We start from the raw sequence: 14967 nt of genomic DNA, 5'->3' as shown, positions 1-14967 counted from the left end.
CCACTGACGCGCTCTCAGCTTGGCGGTAAAACGATTACGAAAGCAACTACACGCTCCCTGACGCACCGCTAAATCAGGTTCCTAGCGGAACGTGGTCAGCGTCCCACGTTCCGCTGCCGCTATGTGTGCTGTGCGCACGCGCGTCAGAGTTCCCGGTAGTGTTTTGCTGAGCGGCTGCGTGCCAATTGTTGTGATAAGCCGGTCTGAGCGGAGCGGACCGTAAACGCTCTGCTAAAACTCTCTAATATGTACCTTACAGATGGCTGAAACTTCTTTTTTCTGTCGTTAGTCTTCAAGCCAATGATCGATATCGATGTCCTCCAATACCATGCAATAGATGACTTCCTAGAAGAATCTTACCCCGAATTCCTTCGGTGTTTCCACGACGGAAGCATGCGAACTGACAACCTATGGGTGCTTTTCAGGGCCAAGGTTGAGCACTGTCTCACAAAATTCATTCCTAAGAAAATAAAGACCGTACGCAAAACGAACCCATGGATATCAAGAGAGATTATACATTTAAAACGCTGAATTTCAAGGCTCAGAAAACTTGGAAACAAAAGAACTTCTTTCTTCGAGTGTTCAAGCAAAATTAGCGAACTTTCTCATGCGTTGAAGATAGCAGCGATAACGGCTAAACAAAAGTACTTAGATGAAACCTTAAATAACTTCAATAAAAAATCCCCTCACAAATTTTGGCACTACCTAATATCTAGAGTTCCGAAGAAGAGCAACTTATTGCCAACAGAAGCCTTAACCAAGGCTACCCAATTTAATCAATTTTTTCAATAGGTTTTCACAGTTGACAATAACACTATCCCAGACAAGGTCGCACAGACAAGTGACGTAGGTGAGGTACCATGTGAGCTAAGTATAACGGAAGCGGGAATTCTTTCTTTATTATTTAATCTTGATATAAAAGCATCCAGCGGCCCAGATAACATTCCAAATGCTTCTCTCAGAAGGTACACTGAATGGGTTTCCAAATACTTATTGCTAATTTTTACAATATCGTTGCAAACTTCGTAAGTTCCCCAAGAATGGAAAATTGCTCAGATTATTCCTATACATAATTCAGGTGATGCTACAAATCCTTCAAACTTCCGTCCTATTTCCCTCACTTGTGCAGCGGGTAAAATTTTTGAGCATTTAGTATTAAAACACATCGTAACTTTTATTGAAAGTCATTCTTTAATAAACCCTAACCAACATGAATTTAGGAGTAGTTTGTCTACAACGTATAATTAATACACTAAAACTAGATTAAAAAACAAGTTTTTAGTACCCTCTAACCCTAGAATTTCAAGAACAAAGCACAATAAAGAATTATCTGAGTATAGATTTCACAATGACACCTTCAGGTATTCATACTTCCCACAAGCTATCAGAGAATGGAATCTGTTACTACATGAGGTTGTTGATTGTACGACCCTCGATTCTTTTTTGTCTAAACTTTCTGACCATATATTTGTTGCTACGGGATGAAATGTGGTTTTCAGATTGTGTTTTATTGTCACCAAGAATGTGCATTGTCTACAGCGCTGTATAGCGTTGTCTATAGCGCTGTATGAATAAGCTTGTTTTCAAACCAAAGCCAAGGCCCCTTGTAAACGATTATCGTTAAACCCTGTGTGAATGATGTATTTTCCCCTTTATGAATGTACCCTTTCCTGCCAAAGCCTTCGTTAAGGCTAGTAGTATGTACCAAATAAAATAATTTTTTTTTTCAGTAGATAGTCGGACCGTGCCTTCAATGCGATATATTTGCCCAGAATCGTAATATGCAACGATAAAAAGAACGGTTCGTTGATAAGATGTTGCACGTAGTTAAGAGAAAGTACTCTGTTAAGTATAAACCCCATGCAAGCGATCTTGCGCGCGACAGCGACAAGACGGCTGTCGCGTTCGCTCGTCGCCTTCAAGTCGTACCTCATGCGAGTGACGATTTTGAGCGACGTCTCCCCAATGTTGGCGGTATGAGGACAGTAATATACGTGCCGAAACTAGCGTGACGCGTGCTTTATTCATTTAAGCCGATGTATTGTAAAAAGCTACATGAAATATTTCTGAGGGTCTTGCAGTAGGTTCTTATCCTTGCACGTATAAAAATTCAATCGTTTGCTCCTTCTGTGCGATAAATCAGTAGTATAGTAAGATAAGCGCAGTCTCATAAAGAGAGCGCGATAAGGTTTGATGCTCGCTTGGCAGCTGCCCCGTTCGCGGTGCAACGGTTCTCTCCGACCGCCGCGGCTGCAACATTCGCAGGCGTTTATCTGTACTCGCTGATGCCGGACATATCGCACACTCCTTTCCCGCGCCCCTTGGCCGAATAATGCCGCTACAACGCTCCAGCGATTGTTACATGCTGGCGTCGACCGGAAAGCCAGCCAAGAGAACTTGGGCAGCGCCAGCGAGTCTGATAAGACAGGAGAAGAATGTGTGTCGGCGCGCCAGGGCGTGACGGTGCTCCTGCCCATTTACAACTACGTGGCGTCACACGTTTTGCTGTCTATAGGATACGTGTGTGTTCTTTAATTGCGGGGTTTCACGTGCCGAAACCACGACGCGATTACGAGGCACGTCGCAGTGAAGGGATTGCGGATTTATTTTGACCACCTGGGTTTCCTTAACGTGCACCCAATGCACGGTACACGGGCGTTCTTTTTCTCGTTTTTTTTTTCTTTGACGTAGTTAGCGAGACTTCGAAAGTCAGATGCGTACTGCGTACAATTTTTGATCGCATAATGGCAACCGAACAAGTGTTCAAACGCACACGTAATAGATCTTCCGGAGTTTTTCTAGAATGAAGATTCCCAACTGGGATGTTACTGGTCCGCTGGCTACAACCTGTAAAGAAGCACCTGCCAGGCCCACCCGATCTCACCATCCGAACTAATCCTCTCCTTTGAACGTTTCTTCCCCTCTCGCCCAAGAGTCGCCCATCTCCACTTAAATGCGAGAGCATTCATTTGCCTACCCCTACACACGTTTGCCTGCAGCTGCTGCGTTACATCTGGCCTCGATAGGACGACTCTGTCGCCACGCTGCTCGCCATGAGTCACACAGCGGCGCACAGATAAGCTAGCGCGTTCTTCCAGCTGACAATGAAGATAAAAGTTTTCTTCCTGAGAAAGGAAACCCGTACGGCTACGCCGCGATTCCTTAGAAGTCAGATACGCCGAACCACGGCCGGACAGGACTGTGCGCGCGCATATGGCAAAAGGTGACCTTCGCGATTTTATTAGACAGTTTTAGTTACACGTAGGTAGAGGCTTCACGTACGCAAACGTTAAAAGCCTACGTACCTTACGTGCACGCCATCTGAAACGCTTTTAGCTACACGTACGCGACGCACGCCCATAGGGAGCCCGTAGCCCCTTCTATCGTGAAATGAGAACACGGCGGTAGCCAATTCAATCCTGTCGCCGTGTTTCGATACGAGCCGTTTGCGCGCGCGCGGACCGCTATCGCTTGTTCGTGACCTTGCGGAACTCCCGCGCACTGTCGCACACTGTCGCACACTGTCGCATCGCATCGCATTTCTAGCGCATCACATTCATGTAAACAGCAGTAATGCGCTAGGAAGGCGCATCGCATTAATGCGCCAGGCGAGGGTAGATTTACAAGCGCGAGTCGACTCTCGCGGAGCATGTAAACGCAGGTTCGTCGCATTAGGAATGATGGGAAGGAATTAGCCTCCAACATGGCGGCGGTCCCCGCTGCCCGCTTCGAATTGAATTTGGCGTTGCTTTTGTAAAATGCACTTCGTTAGCAGCAAATGAATGTGTAAACGGCTTTCGCTTTGTCTCAGGTTGCTTCGACGACAGAGTATTATGGATAATCTCGTGGTGTTTTCGAGATCGCTTCTCCTTTCGAATGAGTCGAAGCCTAACGAAAGAAACGTTCGGGATGTCAGCGCTACCTATCGCTAGAGTCGGGAAATCGCCGCAACGACGGCATATGGCCTCTGAGATCCGAAAATATCGCTGACCAATGAAAAGTCTAAACAAATGTGCGCTGCTTCGCGTACGCTGCACTATAGCGTATAGCGTACGCTATAAGTTGCGTACGCTAAACTAAAGCTGTCTATTTCTCGGCACTCAACCACCAACGTGCACTCGGCCTACTACCGGAAACCAGTTGCACCGGAAGTCGGTTGCACTTCCCTTGTACGACACTATGTGGCGCTACGTTCTCGCGAGCGTTAAGGCGCTACATGTAAACGGCGTCGCATCGCCTTTCCCAAATGCGCTTGGAAATGCGATGCGCCACTGTCGCATTCATGTAAACATTCATGAACGTTTACATTCATGTAAACGCACGCAAAGAATTGAATCTCACGTACGTCCGTGAGAAGCGCGCGCCCGCTACGTTCTACGCATGCGCACTGCTCACACGTAGACTCTCTACGTACGCAAAGCCTCTACGTACGTGTAACTAAAACTGTCTATTACTGCCCTCAGTAATATGTCCGTCCGTTTGTAACTCGTGACACGATGCTCTCTACTGGTATACATGGGGTCCTTTGAGGGTAATATGAGAATTTCTTATGACTACGTATATATATATATATATATATATATATATATATATATATATATATATATATATATATATATATATATATATATATATATATATATATATGTTTGCACGAGGAGCGCAGACGAGGGCGAATTCAAATTTTGATGCGATGCATTCTTGGCGATTTCATGCCAGCTGTCCGTAACAAATGCCTCGCGACTGTCTCGACGTTCTCATGGGACGGTCGCGGAGGTAATGCAGTATAACAATGCTGGCCGACCCCCGTGGTATGTACCGCGGGGTATATGCCACTGTCAAACGTGCCGCTCTTCAGCGAGCTTCTGTGACGCCGACTCGGGTCACGTTGGTTGGTCTTCAATGACTAAAAAAAAAAATTCGTTTAAATTTTTCCGGTGTTGGGCGGAGTCGTACTGGCGTCACATGTACTCAGATAAGGCCCCTATGAATATGTACATATACTCACATGCGGCACGCGGGGACTTCGCTGCGGCGCTGCCAGATGGCGCAGCGTGTTCAGAGAGAAGCGCGACAGAGCATCCCGTCTGCATACACACACGCCTCATACACATGACGCGTTTGGGCTGTTCCAATACGGTGTGTCGACACATTGCTTCAATGCTAATCGAATGAGCGTCGACGTTCATCGGGAGATGGTTTCTGCGGGATATATTTTTTAATTATTATGATATGCAGGGGAGAAAACGCAGCTGTCTGTATATGTGTGCGACGCACATGTGCTGATTATCCAGACAACTCACTAGAACGTATCGTGCACTACCTTCCCCTATACTTCCAGTGGTAAGTTGCCGAAGGAAAAAAGAAATCCTTTCGTCGAACTTACATTATCACCTTCCCTTATAAAGAGAGGCTGTAGGTAAACGTCCAGGAGACGTAGTGGTGGAAAACAATGTCTGGTCGCGCACAATTCATATCGGTCCCGCACCTTCTTCTATCCCACATTCGTCCCATTTGGCCACAGCGTGCATATCAACGACTCGGCTTGTATGCACACAGTAGTGAACAAGAAAAAGATATTTTGAATTCGGGTCCCGCGAGCTAATGCGCTCATAATGTTGGGGCTGCTTTATGCGAGCTCGCCAGCGTTTAGGGCAATGGCCTCTTGAATATGCACTGTCATCGGGCTTTATTCGCACCGCACATCCCAACCATCATGTACATACATTCCGACGATGTATCGCAAGAAAACTTATATCCACCAGCCGGGAAAAAACGCGCGCGCTGGTGACGGAAATCTTAACGACAGGCGGGTAAGGGGTAGCCGAGCGATAATAGATCAAACGACGAGGGGAAAGGAAAAACACGCACCCGTAGCCACTCGCACAAAAGCTCGGAAGGAGGCAGCAGCGAACACCGTAACGTGAACATCATAAGTGAAAAGGATAGCGGGCAGGAGGTGGAGGGGGGTGGGGAGGGGGTTTTATGGAACCGCGTCAATAAAAATATCCGTCTCCCCGTGGCGCAGCCGAAAGAATAGACAGCTTTAGTTTAGCGTACGCAACTATAGCGTACGCTATACGCTAGTGCTGGCCTCCGAGGTTTCGCGCGCACGCACTCTCGGAGACCGTGCCCCAAGCCACATAGTTTCCTGCGAAATTCACCGGAGGAAACTCTGGCGCTTCGATCGTTCGGCTAGCACTGCACAGATGATGGTTTTTATACATGGATTTGCCTAAGCTTTGTGCCCGCGGCTTCAGACAGACATTCGTGCGGCATTATTTATTGTGCTTTGTATTGCTGTGTTTCCAAGGAGTCATGTTTTTCTCAACGCATGAAGAGCGTAAGTTTCTGCGCACAGACATAATAATTGGAAATTTTTTGTTGAAAAATATTAGTTCGCCAAGATACAATGCCGGTCGAAGCCGCATGCCGAAGAGTCAGGTTCAGGCAAATTTCTTTACAAACTACAATTGTCACGCTGGCAAAACCAATACTTACAGCTCCCGCGTAGGCGTCAAGGGTTCCCTCTAGCAATTTTTGTGGGAAACGATGCCCGCAGCACGCGAGGTGACTAAACACTATTGCTAGCGCAACAGGTGATCCGTTCGAATTCGGCGTGAGCAGGGAAAGCCGTCCTTTAGGTGGGTGCCGCTACAAACAACGACCCAGTGTCTTGAGGTCAAGTTTCGGCAGGTCAACCAAATTCGAAAAAACAGGGCGCCCGACGCAAACACCAAAGGTAGTTTGCGGCTCGCGCATGCGTGGTGGACACGATGGCATTTTTTTTTCTGGACTCCCCAAAAGTTCGTCGTACCTAGCCTTAAACGCCCTATTGTGACGGAAATTATGTGGAACTGACACCGGACGTTCGTCGACAACGCAAAAAGCAGTAAAAAAGTCACACAACAATCATTTCGGAAGAGTGCTAATCAGGCAAAACAATACAGAGGCAGCGAATCGCATACCTCTGGTTTTGTGCTGTTATCGCTCTTCCGATGGGACAGTGCAACAACTGCCTCGTTGTACAGAAAAATAGTACGTAGGGATGTGTTACAGTATTCGTGTCATACGAGAAAGGCCCAGTTAGGAAAAGGTCCGGACGCTCGAACGTGACGTCAAGTGAAGCCGTGTTTATTTTCCTCCGTCGAAAAGAAGGAACAGCCGCACAAGATCTGCTGCATACAACAGCTCGAAGGGGCGGCTGCCCCCCAAGGTTTGATCGCGCGTTTACAGCAGTATTTATTTGAATATCAGCTACTGCAACAGCAGCAGCCCACTTTCGGATGCGCACACGGCACGAAAAAAAAAAGCAGGTATATGCAGTAGTGACAGGTGGCAGATCAGCTAAAATTTGAATGATCGTGCAGTGAAAACACGGCAAGCAAACAAAACCAAAATCAGAGAAAACGGACTGAAGATGAATGTGCAAGCTTCTCCGAGGGAGAATTACCAGTGCAAAACTTTTTACACGTTTACAAGTTCAATTCCCTAAGAACACTGAAAGAAACGAACTCTGTATCTATTTGCATATTTCTTCAGAGAATTCATTCAGAACAATGGGCAGCCTAAGGTGGAGCAGTTGTGCGCCGTAACATGCGCTGCGAGTACTAACATGGCAATCAGAATCAGAATTAGAATATAATATGAGAAGTTGGGTCACATTACAATTATTTAGTATGCAGGAGGAGGTCCCATAGTCAAAGACTGTAGCGGGACCTATTTGCACAGCATATTGCGTGTTTTATATTTTGGTACTTTGTCTATGTCAGTGAGAGTGGGATCTTTCATACTTAATCCTAACTTGTAAAGGCGGGAGGGTCTAAAATCGTGCAGTGATTTTACATTGACTATACGAAATCTTCGGAACCATGGTTGTGTATGAAACTTTAGAAATTAGGTGAATATCTTGCTTCTGTAACAATATCAACTTGAAACAATAACGTCTTACATTTATTAGCATTAGGTCTTATATTGTTACTGTATGGCCAGTCTTTGATTAGTGGCAGAGTTTATTAGCATGACTGAAAATTTCTAAGACTGAATGACCAGTAAAAAAGAAAGTTGTAGTGCCATCGGCGACACTGTATTTTGCTGAATCATTAATGTTCGCTATTTCATTTACGTGAATAATCAAGAGGAAAGGACAGAGACCACTACGTTGTGGGATGCCAGTAAGGACCTGCTTTTCAGTGGAGCAGTAATTGGCGATATGAACGAAGTGTCTTCTATGTTGCCTGATGTTGCCATGACGGTCAACTTTTTTTAAAGCAAAAATTTGGCGACTTATACAATCGAACGCATTCGTGAAGTACAAAAATGTGCACAAGACTAACTTCCGGTTTTCTAGATTTTCTAATATTTTTAGATTTCTAATATATATTATTTTTGGGTAAGTAGTGCTAGCCCAGTCAATGTGTTGTTCTGCAACTCGCATTGCGCTGGAGATTGTATGGGTCAATAAAAGATGACAGGCGCTTTCATACGAATTTCACGAATCATTTAGGAAATGCAGCCAGAATTGACATCGGTGAGTAGTTAGAGATCATTTCTGTTGCCCCTGTTTTGAATAAAACAATCTTTCGCGGTCGTCATATTGCACGGAAATACTTCTTACCGAAATAGATACGTATGAAGTACAGCAAACGATGTAAGACTTTGCCAATCGCATATTTTATAGGTTTAATGTGTGACCCCCCCCCCCTCCCCCCGCATCTTCAAATTTACTGTGTTTGCAACACAGTAACGAATTCAACGCAAACGATACTCTCTAGGTAAATCTCTTTCAAAGACTATACAACCATCGCCCAAGCCTTCCCCTTGCAGAATATCCCAGGAAATGTTGCGGTCTACGTTGTCATTCTCAAATGGCCACATATAACTGTCTCCTTTCTACTCGAAATATTTCAATACACACACTGAGTAGGGAAAAATAAGTTATACCGCGGAAATGCGCGCCATCTGTCTGCCACATACTGCACTATAATCACGCATTGCGCGGTAGTGGTGCATTCCACTCACTTTAGGGTTTCCTCGCAGGTTTCACGTGTCTGGTAGTTCAGTGTGGCAGGCCTGCCGGCGAGAGAGAGAGTCCTGCGGAGTCGCGAGCGTTGCCGCGTGGTTATGCATCTATATGCATCAAACAGCTTTCAGGCAGCAGCAGTGCACAAATAAGCAGACTCGGCTTTACTGGATGATGATGTAAAAGGTACTGTGCAGTGCACTCATTTACTCGCACCAGGGGGATTAGCGAGGGGTGCATTAGAGAAGGTGCACGGATATAGGGATGCGCGACCCAATGTGGCCTCTTCAAGATATTTTATCTACACGTTGCATGCCAAAGTTTAATTTTCAAGATATCTTATATACACGTTGCATGCCGCAATAAGTTTAATTTTTTTCTCCTTTTCCCTTCTTTCTGAGCGATAGAACACTAAAATGCCTAATTATCTTGCAGCTTGTTCATCCTCGTAAGCCCGTTTTATGTCCACTACACGGTGAAGGCCCTTTTCTCAGTGATCTTCAATTAACCGCTTGTCTCGCGGTAAATATCTACTGCAAATTTTCCACTCAAATATTCAGTACGTTTTGGCACATGCTGACCAATTCTTGCTGCAGAATGCAGTGAAGTTTTCTTCTAATGCCATGCGTACTGCACTCTGTTTCACACAGCAGCAGGCAACGCTAGCGGAAGCAAGTACAGTGCGGTCATAGAAGTCGCACTCCGCGCGTTTCCCAGTACACAGTTGCTCTTGCTCCGTGACCTTTTCTGCGCAACAACTTCTTCGTTATCATAGAAGTATAACTCGTGGAAGTAAAGTGACGTCAAACCACGTATTTATGCACGCACTTTCGGGCTTCCAGTGTGCGACGTACAACCGTGAGCAAAAGTATGCGGACCAAGGATTGTCCGATAAAGCCATTTTTTCCCTCTGCCTGTGAATGCAACTTCAAATTGAGGACTGCAGCCCAAACTTGGCATTGTGAACTTTCCAGTGTACTCGTCAATTTGAGTTTACGCATGTTAATTACAAAGAAATTAAGTTTTTTCGGCGACCCTGTGGTCCGTATACTTTTGCTCACAGGTGTACAATATATTTTGGCAACGTGCGCAACCTGTGCACTGCAGCCGCTGGTCGCAGAAATGTGTCACTTCCCTCATTCGTTGGTTGATGAACTTATATCTGCGACGCTTTTAATCTAATTATGTCGTATATTGTCACACGAAAGCATCAGATCTATAGGGGGCTATAACGTAAACCTATTCCAAGTGTTCTTATTTTATTTCTACAATCAGCCCTCCACGACTGGTAAAAAATAGTTTTCGGCCCACCCCCTCTTCGCTTGTCTGACACGCGACGTCACGTTTTTTTAAAACTCTCCATGCGATATGACGTGCACCCTCTGATTATGCATGATTAAAGCAAATAAAGCGAAGATAATTATTTCCGATTCTACACTTTTTTTTGCCATTTGCCCTCTTCTATCTATGGGTCAAAAATTTTCGAGATGCGCTCACATCGCTTGTGTCACGTGACGTTCCAAAAACCACGAAAACTCACCACGTCAAAGTGACGTATATAGGCAATAAAGATGCATTAATATGACGAAGGTAACTGATTTTCTTTTTTTTTTTGCAATGGCTGTAGGTTGCCCCGTTTCGAAAGAAATAGAAGATGCCTACCGGTCACTCAGACATCGGCTACTCTGAGTTGACGGAGATTTATTTGCTGTTAATACACGCTACTGCGTGGCCGCGTTACGTTGTCGAGTCCTTTCAGCACGTTTATGACATCGCTGTGCCAACACTTCTTCGCTGAAGATGCGCTTTAGCAGAATATCTAACCTACCGTTGCGCGCTACGGCGATATATTTTCGACCAGCCACAGCAAGCTAAGCCAGGGGAAGCAGGCCAATCGCAGACGCCGGCATTGCCCTCTTCATCCGGTGATCAACTTTCACTGCGCGAGCTCGGCCCAACCGAAACCCTCTCCACTGCCGCGTGCTCCTCGCCTCTAGTCAGCCAATTCGATAAGAACCTGCCAGAATAGGCAATGCGATTCGTCTTGAAAGCATACAAAAGTGACCTCCTATAAGGTTTAAACAACGCTGCGGGTCAACGCTCGATGCTTCTGTCAGCGGTGAGTTAAGTTCGACGTCCGGAGACTGGAATGAAATGCAGATTGGAATAGTTTTACGTTACACGGTCCCTAACGTTAGGTTGAATTACACGACATTGTACGCATATTACACATATCAATTTTTTTCGTATGTGACGCACTGCTTTCTTGGTCGCGAATGCGTGCCGTGAATGTAGTATCTCTATAGCCTCCGTAGCGTTGCTATCTACATGAAACGGAGCATAGAAGACTGGTGTTCATGCGCCAGACGAAAGCCAATTACATGCAAAGGCAATAAAAATGAAGTTCCGGAAAAGTACCAGCGCGCCATCGGAAACACGGTGGCGATCGACAATATCCAACGACAGGCGCCACTCTTACACTTGCTCTGACCACGGATGAGTCCGTGCAGCCTACACCGCGGATCACTCCGCTGGGCACTTCGAGGACCGCAGTGCGGCATGCAAGAAGACACCAGTGGATCCGACCGATATCTGGCGCTCTAAAGGTCCATCACGCGGCCTATGACAAACTCTTGGCTCGGGGAATCGCGGTCGCAGATGACATTCCGAAGGAGCAAGCTTACTCAATTATATACTTCCTCCCGCTCATAACCTGTGAACAGAAGACCAAAGCGTCATTCCCCGCCCACTTTTCTTGTGATAAATATTTTGTCATATACCGCACGTTACCTAGGCGGACTAGAAGTCGGTCAGTGATCAAGGCATGCATCCGCTTCGAGGTATGCCAAAACGATACTGCACGTCACCTTCTAAAGTAGACACAGCGGTATCCCAAGAAAGGACTGTTTAACCGGAACCGTTACCCGGCAGAATGACCCGCTGGGCTATTACGATCCTCCGTTTATAATTTAGGACACGCATCTTACAAGACTAAATTCTCCCGTGACTTAGTGGAATGAGAGTTATCCACGTAGGGTACAGCCTAGTAACGCTTTCGTCGGCCAATTGGTCAGTTGAAAACTAGAACACTTTCACACGTGCAGTAGCAGTTTCACCTTGAAGCTGTTGCCGTCTAATTTGCTGAAGTCTGCTTGTGCTACCGATAAAAATGCGGAAGCGCGGTGTTGTTTGCAACCAACAAATTGGGGTTTTGCCGTTAACTTTGTGGAACCACTACTGGTCAGTTATGTCCCACGTCTGAATCAAAACGGCTTTCCATTCAGGTAATACGCGCCAACGGACAGTATACTCGGATGTTCAGCGATGGCGTTCAGGAAACAATGGCATTGCGACAACGGTGCTGGCGGACTGAACAGTGTCAGCTGTGGTACAACCATTCACTATAGCGAGCAGGAACGAAAGCGGACACGTATACCTATAAGAACGTGCTCACCGCTGTTTATCGCGTCGCCAACGTGCCCTACAGGCAAGCGGGCAGCGGCATTTGAAACGGACCGCAGCCACGGGTTCTCGCAAACAACTCCGAGGCCCAGCACCACGCTCGACTGCGGGCGCTGGAAGGCGCGCGGCCTCGAGTGGCTCGAAAGGACAAGAGCCGAGCCGCTGGCGCCCCAGTGCACGCCGCGTCCGCACAAACCGCGGCCGTCGTCTCGCGTCGCGGCAGCGCTCACCTGTGCCCGGTCGTCGCCGGGTCTTGGGTCGTCGACGGTTGCGCGCTCTCCCTACCGCTGCTCGTGCGGCTGCCTCAGAGGACGGCGGCCGCCATGGCGCAAGGGCGGCGGACGCAACGTGCTCGTCGCTGACCTCTCTCAGGTCGCAGGGTGCGGATGGGGTAACCCGCCGGAGCCCGAGCTCTTGCGGTTCGAAGGCTGCCCAGTCCGATCCTGCGTCGCTGCAAGGGCTCGAGCGCCACGCGACTCTCCTCGTCTTCCTTGCTGTGGGCACTGACCGAGCCGCTGGGGGGGGATGCTCGTACTGCCGATGATGATCGTTGTTGCTGTGGCTGTTGTTGATCTTTAAGCATACCACGTGCCCACGAGGCGGCATTCGACAAAGTTCGCAGAGGTAACAGTGTGCACCGATTTTCGACCTTCTACATTAACAGTATTCGCTTGTTCTCCGGAGACGCGTCTTCTTCGTTCTTCTTATCAACACCTTTGTATTTCGTGGTATTTCAGCATATTCCGAAGGGCTGAAACACGGCATGCGAGGATAGTTACTTGAAAGGGTGAAGGCCCATCTCGTGCAATAACTGTGAAAGCGGCTTGTAGAAGCTGTGCTTCAGGCAATATGTGCACGCTCAGTCCTAGCTTCACTGTTCTTCGTGTCTTTTTCGAGGTTGTGCTGTCCTCATTACTGAGCCCGTGCCCCAGCAGCTCGTTAGCACGGGCTCAGGACGTTGAAGCAAAGCACTTTGCACAGTTCACTGTGTCTCCGGGAATTAGACCTCAAGAACAAGTGGCGAGACGTTCGAGGGCCGCCGAAAAAGACTGCGGGGAGGGAGTAGACGCACGGGCGGAAGGGGAGTGGGATTATAAGGTGCGAGGGTCCAGTCGAAGGGAGATTTTCGACCAGGAAGGATACAGCGGGTTGTCGCAGGGTAACAAGTACACTTCTGGTGACGAAGCATATAGACAGCGTCGTGGTGCCCTACGCAACCACTTCTCAACGTGTTCTTGGAAGTGACGATGAAACAGAGGCGCTCTCAAGGAGGAGACGGACACGAAACGCGCAGAACGCCTACGTGTGACACAGGAAAACGAGAAAGATGGACTCTCGCTAGCGCTCGTCTCTTAGCACTTAAAGTTTGTGACGAGCCAATTTCGTCGATGCTACCATGCCCTGAGTACAGCATTGCGTGACTTCTATGCCATGGCGAAGGTGTTGCCTCGCATACGCTCAGGCGATAAAATGGACCGAGGACCAGAAAACGGCGCAGCTGAAATTTATGCGCAGTTCCTTCAATAAGGTTTCAACTGGGACCAGTTACTGAGACATCACTGAGTCTGCTGCGCTGGTATTTTGCATAAAAGACGACGAAAGGTACAAGGACTAGAAAGAGCGCATGTTGTTGTTCATGCGTTTCCTTTTCCTTTTCGTTTTCTTTCATTGTCTTTCCGCGACAAATGCCAAGGTGGTAAGCCGAACGAGGGAGCTTCTTCGGCACAGACATCGAGGAGGCCGTAAATTTAAAATGATAGATTACATCTCTCCACGTCACCGAAAATAGGCAAGCTCGAGGATGTTTCAATACATTTGAGAATAGTGTGACAAGGCCTGAAGAAACTAGAGCGGCAGATTCCGGTGCTATTGACATAGAGGGACATAGCCAACGACATAGAGGCTCCATCCAAATTGAATCCGGTATCTTTCACGACAAAAAAAAGCTCGAAATCCGATTGGCCGAACCCGAAAAAATGCCGGTGCATACATCTGTAAAACTAGCAAAAGTTTCGGCAAATAGTCCTAATCTGTGCTGCATTTACCCGTACGGAGAGCAGGCCCGTCAATAACTACGAAGCTAAAACAACCGATTTAAGAAAAACGCTGCAGGAATTAAAGAACATGGTTTGACCGGTGAAATTGTGACAGTAAACGGATGCACGCAAGACGTTGTGGTCAGTTAAAGAAGCGCAGAAATTAACGAACACCTATTTGAATAATTGTGCCACAAAAAAAAAAAAGCGTTCCACAATGTGAAGATGTGCCCTGGGTCAGTAGTGAAAATCTAGGTCATGTTCACAGCTGTATTTTGACTTCGACTTCCGATTCCCTCAATTTCGCTTGCAAAAAAAAAAAAAAAATCACGCAGAAACTCTTGTGGATTTGTGTAAGTGTGCGTAAGCATTGTGCCACTTGCTCATCTCCACGTAGCCATGTGTCATAATCAATGTTATCAAACATGATCCGACCAGTATAGACAC

The 14967-nt window shown here is 47.0% G+C and overlaps 1 protein-coding gene across 2 annotated transcripts in view; it reads right to left on the bottom strand.

The window, feature by feature from the left end:
* LOC135913121 (cholesterol transporter ABCA5-like) overlaps positions 1 to 12983 on the bottom strand; it is a 99168-nt gene extending 86185 nt beyond the window's left edge. The window contains exons 1-2 of one of the 2 annotated variants that reach the window (XM_065445804.2): positions 12715 to 12983; positions 9022 to 9093 (exon numbers count right to left, since the gene is read on the bottom strand). The gene's annotated coding sequence lies outside the window, so the exon portion shown is untranslated. The remainder of the gene's footprint in view (positions 1 to 9021; positions 9094 to 12714) is intronic. The other variant, XM_065445805.2, reaches the window with a different exon arrangement.
* Positions 12984 to 14967: the final 1984 nt, after the last annotated feature.

The sequence above is a fragment of the Dermacentor albipictus genome, chromosome 2, assembly GCF_038994185.2.
Source record: "Dermacentor albipictus isolate Rhodes 1998 colony chromosome 2, USDA_Dalb.pri_finalv2, whole genome shotgun sequence".
Lineage (NCBI taxonomy): Eukaryota > Metazoa > Arthropoda > Arachnida > Ixodida > Ixodidae > Dermacentor > Dermacentor albipictus.
This window is presented reverse-complemented; position numbering and strand designations above follow the sequence as displayed.